The sequence below is a fragment of the Equus quagga genome, unplaced genomic scaffold (genome assembly GCF_021613505.1).
Source record: "Equus quagga isolate Etosha38 unplaced genomic scaffold, UCLA_HA_Equagga_1.0 73758_RagTag, whole genome shotgun sequence".
Classification (NCBI taxonomy): Eukaryota; Metazoa; Chordata; class Mammalia; order Perissodactyla; family Equidae; genus Equus; species Equus quagga.
Genome location: NW_025802894.1, coordinates 1,251 through 11,161, shown reverse-complemented (window position 1 = coordinate 11,161; position 9,911 = coordinate 1,251). Strand labels below are relative to the sequence as shown.

Genomic DNA, 9,911 nt, shown 5'->3' with positions numbered 1-9,911 from the left:
GCACTCAAATGATAAAAACCTCCTTTGGGCAAAAATTACATTCTATCATCTTTGATTTTCTATACTTCCAAAACTTCGTAGACATTATTTAATACATACTTCATAGCCCAACAGGTTAACACACATTTGATTAATAAATCACTACAACGTTGTTGAACATACTTTTGGATTCCAAATCAGGGGTAGGGGGTAGGCACCAGTCATCAGAGGCAGGAGAACAGTGATGTCCCCTGTAAACAACAGCCATGTCTGGGACAGAGAATGAAAGTGAGAAGACACATGACATGTTCCACCTTCTGGGCAATGACTGATCCAGCAGATGCAAAAGCAGCAAAACATTATAACCACTTTGAGGTAAGACTTCAGAAGTCTTCTGATATCTATATTAAATTATACAAGAACAAAGAAGAATAATTTAAACTGTCAAGCTGATTGCTTGTATTGGTAGTACTATGATGCCTTGAGACTTCTCCCATCCAAAAGTTGACAGCCCTCCAGCTCCTGTGTGCAGAGAACTCTGAGAGCAACCATGCCAGGTTCCTGACCAGGGACAGGGAGCCTTGGGGGCAGAATCTTTGCCTCCATCATGTTCTTCACAGTCACACAACGTTACCTGTGTCAGGTGGGACAAGAGTGACCACAGAAACTCAGAATGAGAGGCAAAGCTTTGTTTCTCCCCTTTCAGTCTCTATCTGCATGTCTGAAACTACTTTAACACTGGAGTCTTTTAAAACTTTGAAATATCAAGAAGTTGAGAACAACATTAGCTATCAGGGCAACCTGGGACCACAGAGTGATCTCACGTGCATTTGTCTGTGAAACCCTCCTCTCGATCTCTCCTACTCTGTCATTGCCTTCTCTTCCAAGCACTCTCATCAGCCTTCCATCAGCACGTCATCCCCAATCCCTGCTCTCACCCCCACCTCAATAGTTTGCCGTTGCCTAAAACTACCAAGAAGTTGATGGAAGACTTGGCTCTTGGCTCGTGTGTTTTAGGAGAGACCAGTGCTTGGTATTTTGGCATTTATACCAAAAAGAAAAAGAAAAACTGTTGGGCCATCAAAAAAATGCAGCTCTACAAAGAGTAGGATTGCATAGATGCATGCTACTTTAGGAAGTAGACAGTTGCCTAATCTCAAATTCAAGACATAGTGGGGTCATATTCATGTTCTTGGTGGATCTCACTTGGGGAAAGGGAACACCATGTCTGGCTAATACCAAATCCCCCCATAGCTCCTTCTCCATTCCAAGTGTCCAGTACTTTCTAGGTGAACGTGGTCATGTGATCAAGAGCCTAAGAATGTGGTTACTGCAAAACCGTCACCACATAAACCCCTCTCTCTAAGGGGAAGAGTGATCTGATGAAAGCTCTAATCTTGGGAATCTATAGAACTGGGAGGAAATTGGTGGTCACTGAGCCGGCTCCTTCTTGCTTCACCTCTACGATTGAAAAGCCTGGAAGAAAAAAGCACGTACAACTTCAGACCTGATCAGCCTGTCAAAGAAGTTGCTGCTTCTGCTGTTCCTATTGGCCAATCTCCTACCCTCCAGGGTTGAAGGAGCTAAGTGCCCCTGTAGATCCTCAGAGGCCTTCCTTATCCCATCAGACACTTCCACAGTGTCCCTGTGAGGTTGTCCTTATGATCTTTCCTTCCCTCGGTCCATTCCCAGAAATTTGCTGATCCCCAGATCTGTCGCTAGATCTGCAGGGTAGAGAACTGCAGAAAAGAAATCCACTCCCAAAGAGACCTGGTGGGTCTTCTCACTTCCTAGGGTCAAATTCTTGTCAGCTTGAAAATGACTTAGTATTAGGATAGCACATGATTCTGGTGGAAGGGAAAGCTGAAATAAGCACGATAATTCCCATTCTCTAAAGCTACGCGTGATTATCTATCCCAGGAGCTGTTATCTGAATCAAGAATAGAAGAGCCAGCTACTACTCAGTTTGCTAAGTGTGACTCTCACCGTGTCCCCATTCTACATAGCCACTCAGCTCTACCAGAGCAGATATCTAGAACATAATTGAGCCATCCGAGTGTTGCCTTACCAGTGCTCCCACGACCCTAGTGGAGTCTGGCTCCCAACCAGCCACTCCAGCCCATTTCCCCAACTCACTCTGATTTCCTATCCTTTCTCTTCTGCCCACTGTGTCCCTGAGAAAGATCAACTGTGCTGGACTTCAGATTTCATTAAAATCACTCCTCTTTAGTTGCTGACCCAGGCAGATTTGAGGAGTGGCCATTCATGTACCTGACAAGCATTTCTGGGGTATGTACTATGTTCCTGACCCAGGATCGGGGAGAAAGAAGCAAGAGAATTCAGCTCCATGAGCACGAAATGTTCAGGTCAGGCTAGACCCATCCAGGAAGCAAGCAGGACACAGAAGTCTGAGAAGCTCAGGGAAAAAGAAGCAACCAGGGTCAGAGGGAGAGAGTAATTTCCACGTCTTCTAGGAAAGTCTCCTTAACAAGTTTATGAAGTGTGTTTGCTCCAGAACAAGAGCTGAGCTCCTCATCTCTCTGGGAGGAAACTGAGAACTAAGCCAGGAAACAAGTCATGCTGCAAGCCCGCCAGCTGCCCGCTGAAGCCTGCAGCCCCCTCTCATTGTGTTGGGTCCCTGAGGACACTACAACCACCCCAGCCTCGGATCATCCCATGGGTTTAGGCCACCAGCAAGTGCCCATTTCCTTTTTTCCATGAACACAGAGATTCAGGGCAAATTTCTCTTTCAGGGAAGATCAGATGGGGAGGGGCCAGAAGGCATTGCCAGCCCCACATGGCATCTGTCCTTTCCTACAATGACAAAGAAAGCTGGAGCAGATGAAGGAGGGGTCCTGGTATGAGACAAGTTTGTACCGAGAGCAGCTAACTGTAATGGAAGATGAGGATTACAAATGGATCCTTGTCTTCTTGGGAACCCTGGTACCTTCCCATGACCCATAACTCAGGAAGGTCCCTGAGCACACAGAGCCAATGACTAATCAGAGGAGCAATCTGATCTGCTCAGACCAGGACACAGTGACCGTGGGTTACACGGGTGGAGCATGTGGACCGAGACCTGGGTGACAGACATGCTGCTGAAGAACCAGGCTGGGTCACTGCCACAGAGCACAGACAGGTGACACTGTCCACTTTTCCCTTCCTCCCTATCTGACTCAGCTGCCTTTCAGAGACTGAGTTCTAGCTCCTGTGGCTGACCCAATCCACCTTTTCTTTAGAGAAAAACAAGTGTCATCCTGGGGGCTCACAATATCAGAAAAGTGAAAAACAGCCAGCAGGCCATTCCTGTGCTCAAACGTTCCCTCACAAGGATTATAACAATAATTCAAAGACCAACGATATCTTGCTACTGAAGGTACCATCTTGCTGACTTTCAGGTGAAACTGCACAGGTCACAAAGGAGCAGGCAGCTCACTCAGGGTCTCAGTCCCCTCCTCTCTTCCAACCTGTCTATTCTATTGGGTCAATGTAATAGCAGGGGGCTTGGGAGACTCCAGGCAGGGGGTAGAGACAACCTCACCCCTGGTTCTGAGACCAGCAGGGGCCGGGACCTGAACTGCCGTCCCTCACCTTTCTGACCAGCTGCAAAACAAGGCTCAACTCAGCCCAGCTGTGAAGACCATCGCCCTGCCACAGAGCCAGGACTCGCTGAGGCCGGGGCAGATGTTCAGTGTGGCAGGCTGGGGACAACTGGCAAGTGGCAAAAAGGCAAACACAGTCCAGGAGGTGGATCTAGAAGCACAGAATGAGCAGAAGCACAAGGACCTCTTCAAAAACTATAACTAGTCCATCCAGCTGTGCGTGCTTAACTCTGAGGACAAGAAGGCCGGGGCAAGTGTAAGGAGACAGGGATCTTCTCACCCTTGCCCCAGGGACACAGTGATGCTGGGGTGACGTGGCCAAGCCTTCTGCCACCTAACAAGCAATGGTTGACCTCAGTGCAGTCATGGGTGGAGGCTTGCTGTTCCCAGTATGTGGAGCCCAGGCATCTCCCTGCAGCCAATCTCTTCACTTTTGTCCATGGCACAAGAGCAGGGCCTGAGACTAGGTTGAGCATGAGAGAGGACACAGCCAGGACACAGGCTCATGGGGTGAGTAAATCACAGAAGATCCACCTACACCCCTGACACTCAGAGCTGAGGTGAATGGTAATCAATCAGCTAGTACACATCTGAACAGCAGGGCCCTAGAGAGGGGCAGGAGAGCAACAGGGAGAAAATGATGTTGACAAGGAGGAGCCAGAGAGCTGCAACTGAGACTTCTCCCTTCTCTGTGCACAAGGGGACACCAGGGGCCCCTCATATGTAACAACATGGCCCAGGGTGTAATCTCCTTTGGAAAGAACAATGGGAAATCTCCATTTGTCTTCATCACCATCTCAAGGTATCTGTCCTCCATAAAAAGAACAATACTTCAGGTTGCAGGGCCCAGACTCAGGTGCCCCCAGGATTGATCTAGATGGGATTGGACGGGACAGGATTGATCTTCTCTGGGATCAAAGCCAGAACTGCCCTGGGCAGTGCGGGTTGGAGGGGAGGCTGCCAGGGACTTCATAAACTTCCATGTCTAGGATGGAAATCGTTGATTCCTCCTTTATTCACCAAAATAGCCTATAGCTTATAGCCTACTGGGTAAACTTTTCTTATATTTTTCAGCAATGTCTAAATCTTCTACATAAGAGTGGATTCAAAAAAGTAAACTCATTTTTAAAATATCCAGCTTAAAGAAGGCTAGACTGGAAAGAATTGGTCTGCTGAATGGTTGCCAATGATGCGTGTGCTTTGACTACAGGAAAATGTTTACTGCGTAGAAAAGCAATACATGTTCATCATAGAAAAACAGGTAAAGGCAGACACAGCAATAAGCACATTAAAATTCCAAGAATGCCACCACCCAGATGTCATCATCATTAATGCTTAAGCAGGTTGCCTTCCCCTCCTTTTCGTTATCTTCATAAGTTGCCGTTGCTTTAACAGAACTGGGATGGGGCTGTTTAGAACTCCTAACGCCTTCCTTTCCACTGCTCTGTCATCTGTCATCACACAGGTGAGAGTGTTGGGATAACCGGTTTGCAAAGGTTTATGACTGTTGGGCCCATGGACATAATAGCCATGTTTCACTGGACCCTGGGCAGAGAACACTTAGTGGATACTAATTATTAGGATGATCAGCATCCAATTCCCCATCACTTGGCAACAGTAACCTGCCTTCCTTTAGGAGAACACTCTCCCCAAAAATCAGACACTAGAATTTGGGTGGAGCAGTCCCCACCTCAGGCCCAGGGGTGCTAAACGGTCCGAGAATGAACCAATCAGGCCACTCAACACCGATGGACCTGCTGATGGTTTGCTCTGGTCCAATGAATATCAATTCCAGGACTTTTGTTCAGGATTGTGAGATAAGAGAAGCTCTCTTGATCACAGAATGTTTAGATTTAAAGAGTGAATTCTGAATATTCCAAAAATACGAGGCTGGATTTGTGGTCAGAGAAGAAGTGGGGTTACCATTTGGGGTGTTTGGGTGTGTCCAGCTCTACATGCCCCTAAGGCAGGTCCAGTCTCTATCTCCCACCACCAAGTGAAGGCCCCACCACAGACCTTACCAGCCTGTACACTAACCGTCGATTCTAACTCTACTCCAGCCGACCATTGTCTTCTCAAGGGCAGGAGCCCTCTTGCCAATCTACCTGGACCTAGCTTGCTAAATAATTATTCATGACTTCATCAGGATGGAAAAAGAGCCAATGGCTGGAAAATGGAGACATTCTAGATTCAGTCACTGAGGGGCTTCTGGGGTCCAGCTCTCTGCTGGCTGCAGCACAGGCTTCGCTTTCTTGTTCTTTCTTCTTGCCTTCACCTTGTGACTCAATACTTGGAGTGCAAGTGTGGTGACAGTGTTACTGTCACCTAACCCAAGCCTGAGAACTTTGATGAAGCACTTTCCCCAATAATACAGAAAAACCAGGGGCACAGCCCTAGGAGGTCTGTGAGGCCCTGAGCCACACCCCTGCCTTCCCCTCGGGGACTGTGTGTCTGGAAGGAAGAAACACCAGCAGCTCTGACTTGAGCAGAACTTCAGGGAAGATGCAGCAACTCCTGCTCGGCTTGGCCTTTCTTCTGCCCTCAAGGCTGGGACAGGTGAGTGACCATCCCCATTCCAGAGGCTCCAGCCCATCTCACAAGACCCTTTGTACACCTGACCCTTCTGCCCAGTACATTCAGAGATTTTCAATTTCAGCCCGAGAACTTTCTAGACCCCAGCTCCCATCCCAGACCAAGACTAACAAGCCCAATCCTACATAGACACTTAACAAGGATGGTCAGAAGGAAGGGTCTTCACTGAAATATTTAGTGTGTCTGCCTCTCTTATCACCTGGAGAGTGGGTTCTTCATAGCATGGCATTCAGCAGAGAATGCGATGCTACAAAAGACAAGTAATTAAAATCCCTCCCTTCAACTCAGGAAAGGGCAGCTCAGACAAACTGACTGCAGTGCTGAGACCTGTCCCTGGACCCAGCTGAAGAACCAGTTTCATTTCTCTGAGCTCTCACCTCCTCATCCCTGTCCAGGAGGGGAGTCCACGGTGCAGTAGATCTCACAAAGGGGTGGAAGACTGCACGCATGGCTCCGCTGGGGCTTTACATCTGTCGCAGCCCTGGGCAGCCATTTACAGCCACACTGCCCCCTTGCCTTCCTAAGCCATCGGCTGTTCCACAAAGTTCCTCCCCCGATGCCATTGGCCTTCAATACTACCAGCACAAATCCCACCAAACCTCAGTTTAAAGCTAAGAGAAGGCCATTCATTCACGCAGGCAAAAAATGTTCACTGAGATCCTAGGATGGGTTACGCCGTAAGACATGAGGATTTTATAAAATCAAACTCCATAAGCTCACAGACAGATTATGAGATACGAGCACCAGGTGGGACATTAGCAGAGGCTCAGAGGGGTCGGGAGACTCACTGAGACAGAAGGCATCAGTGGAGCCCCGTCCACGATCCCCTGGGCTCCACCATCATGAAGACAGCTCTTATCTCCTCCATGCAAGGTCAGAAGTAGGACGGGAAAAACAAGCATTGTCCTCCCTTTTCTCACAGGGGCTCTGAGGCTTGGCATTCAGAAAAGGTTATTCTCCTACTAGGAGAACCTGGGAGGACTCTGCCCCCGTGTCTGCAGGGCACTGTAGACCCCACCCTCAATCACCACCTTCTGAAGCCTTCCCTCCTGAACACAGCCACTCCCAGAAAGCACATAGTCCAGTCTTTTCTTTCAGAGGACATCATTGGAGGCCATGAGGCCAGTCCCCATTCCTGCCCCTATATGGCTTTGGCTCACTTTGTGGAGCAGGAGAATGAAGGCAGGTATGGCGGTGTCCTCATGAGAAGGGACTTTGTTTTGACGGCTGCTCACTCCCGGAGAAGGTGAGGGGCCGTAGACAATTGAGACTCCTGAGACCCCTACAGGGACTGTTGTCCTCTGCCCAGGGGCTGAAACCCAGGGGAGCTCCCCTGGCTTATGGTAACTCAAGGCCATGAGAACTCATGAGAGGAGCCATCTGAGAGCATGACTGGTCCATGGAAAGTGAGAAACAGGGCAGGTAAGCTTTGGAATCAGAGGGTCAGAGGTGAAAGCAAGTGGGCCAGTTGAGAACAGAGACCACACTGGTCAAATAAAGCAGGTGTGGAAGATGAAACCATGCACTAGGGTGAAAGGCAAACTCAGAGTATTTTCACAATATTGCCAGAGGGCAAGACAAGCTTCCAAGTGTCCTTCCCTCAGTGGTTTTGAGAAGCACAGGCGACAGTACTCAGCACCCAGAGCTCATGTTGTCTTGATTTCCCCTTGCTGCAGTCCTGCCCTGCCCTGGCTGTCACCCGCCCTTCATGGCTCCGGGCCTGGACCTTCTGTGACTCTAAGCCCCTCACATCCCCACTCTACTTCCTGTGCAGCTCAGTCAACGTGACCCTGGGGTCCCACGACAGTCAAGAGCAGGAGAGGACCCAGTAGGTCATCCCTGTGAAAGAAGCCGTCCGCCACCCACGCTATAATCCTAACAACCTATTCAATGACATCATGTTACTAAAGGTAAGGGAATCTCCCTACTGCTCTTCCTGTCCTGGGTCCAGAGTTATTTCCCTCCCACTGGGACCTGTCACTTCCTTCCCTCTCATCCTGGCCACCTGACTAGTCCCAGTGGCTCAGGGGAGAGGGAAGTCAGTGCAACCCCAATGCAGTGTCCAGGCCCAGGAGGCCAGTGGCTGAGCTGGACTTTCTTGCCTCTTCCCATCAGCTGGAGAGACAGGCCAAGCTGACTGCAGCTGTGGGGCCCTTCAGCTTGCCCAGGGGCAAGACCCTGGTGAAGCCCAGACATGTGTGCAGTGTGGTCAGCTTGGGGAAAGTCTCAATGGGCATTTTAGCAATCACTCTGCAGGCAGTGAAGCTGACCATGCAGAAGGATGAGGTGTGTGATTCCTGCTTCCTTGGCTATTACAGCGGGGCCACTAAGATTTGTGTAGGGGACGCAAAGAAGATGAAGACCAGCTCTGAGGAAATGTTTCCAGCGTCTGCCTAGGCAGACCCGGGGAAAGAATAAATGGGGAGCTCTGGGACATGGGAGTGGCCATATCTTCATGCCGGACAGGTGGGCTGCCTGGGTCCATGAATCCAGTATTTAGTTTTTTCCCTGGAGTAGATCAGGAGTGCAAGCTGACGAAGGATCATTCATCCCACAGCAGAGTTTTCACCAAAATTGCCCTGAGGATTAGAGAGAAAGCCTTGGCCTGGGTGGAGCTGCATGTAACAGTCAGAGCCAGGCTGGAGCCCTGGGATGAGGGAGGTGACAAGGCCTGCCCTGGTTCTGATTTCACATGTGGCCCCCTGAGACACCACTGACCCTAGGGATGGTGAGAAGGGCAGGACCCCGAGGATGCAAGCTCAGTCTTTCCTCTCTCTGCTTCCAGGGGGGCTCTGGGGGACTCTTCTTGTCTGTGAAAATGTGGTCCAGGGCATTTCCTCCTATGGACAAGAGAGTGAGACCCCTCAGGCGTCTTCATGAAGGTGTCACCCTACCTGCCCTGGATAAAGAGAATAATGAAGTGCTGCTCATAGCAGGCATGAGGCTGACCTTCCTCTGGGCCTGACCATCTTTCCTGGGGCAGAGACAGGACTCCCAAGGGGAGGGCAGCGGGATTGCAGGGCCATAATAAATGGATCTCTAGTGCGAGTGTGACTGAGGTCTCACTGACACACTGAACCGCTTTCAACCTACAGCAACATGCTCCTGGCAGCCCTCTTCTGTAAGTTGTGGGCTGTCCTTCCTCCTTTCTCTTCCAGTCCTACTTCCCCGTAGACCCCATGCTGAATAGTTTTTCAATCACAACTCTGTGGTGCTGAGCCCTGTGCAAGGGCTGAGTCTGAGGGCTGCCCATTATAAAAGGACAAACTTCTTCCCCAAAATATGGTCCTCTTTGGGACATAGAAAATTCTTACCATCTCTAAGCCAACCACCATCAACAACACCCCAACAAGTCAGCAGAAAGAGGAGCAGGGCAGTGGAAGGGGAGTAACTCCAAGGACCCGGGAGGCCAGCGGCCTGGCCCTGGACACTGAGCTTCCTATTTCCAGGGCCTCTCTCTGCTGTGGGGGCAGCTTCTCCCACAGCCAGGAACACCTGCATCTTTCGATGCTCAGATGCTCCCTAGATGGCCTCTAGCCTCACGCTCGTCCCATTTCCTGCCCTACAATGTGCCCAGCACTGAGCTCAGTCAACCTTCCTCCTGGCTGATGGTCCCACATCAGCCCCTGTTTTCCATCTGACTGCCATGCCCACCAGCTCCTTTCCCTCCAGCCCATCCTGTTTTGCGCCAGCCTCTCTCTCATCTCCCTTACAGAGTTCCCAAAGCCCCATGTGAAT

At 50.0% G+C, this 9,911-nt stretch overlaps 1 pseudogene; it reads left to right on the top strand.

The window, feature by feature from the left end:
- Window positions 1-6,083: 6,083 nt before the first annotated feature.
- On the top strand, window positions 6,084-9,106 carry LOC124234423 (granzyme H-like; annotated as a pseudogene).
- The last annotated feature ends 805 nt before the right edge of the window (window positions 9,107-9,911 follow it).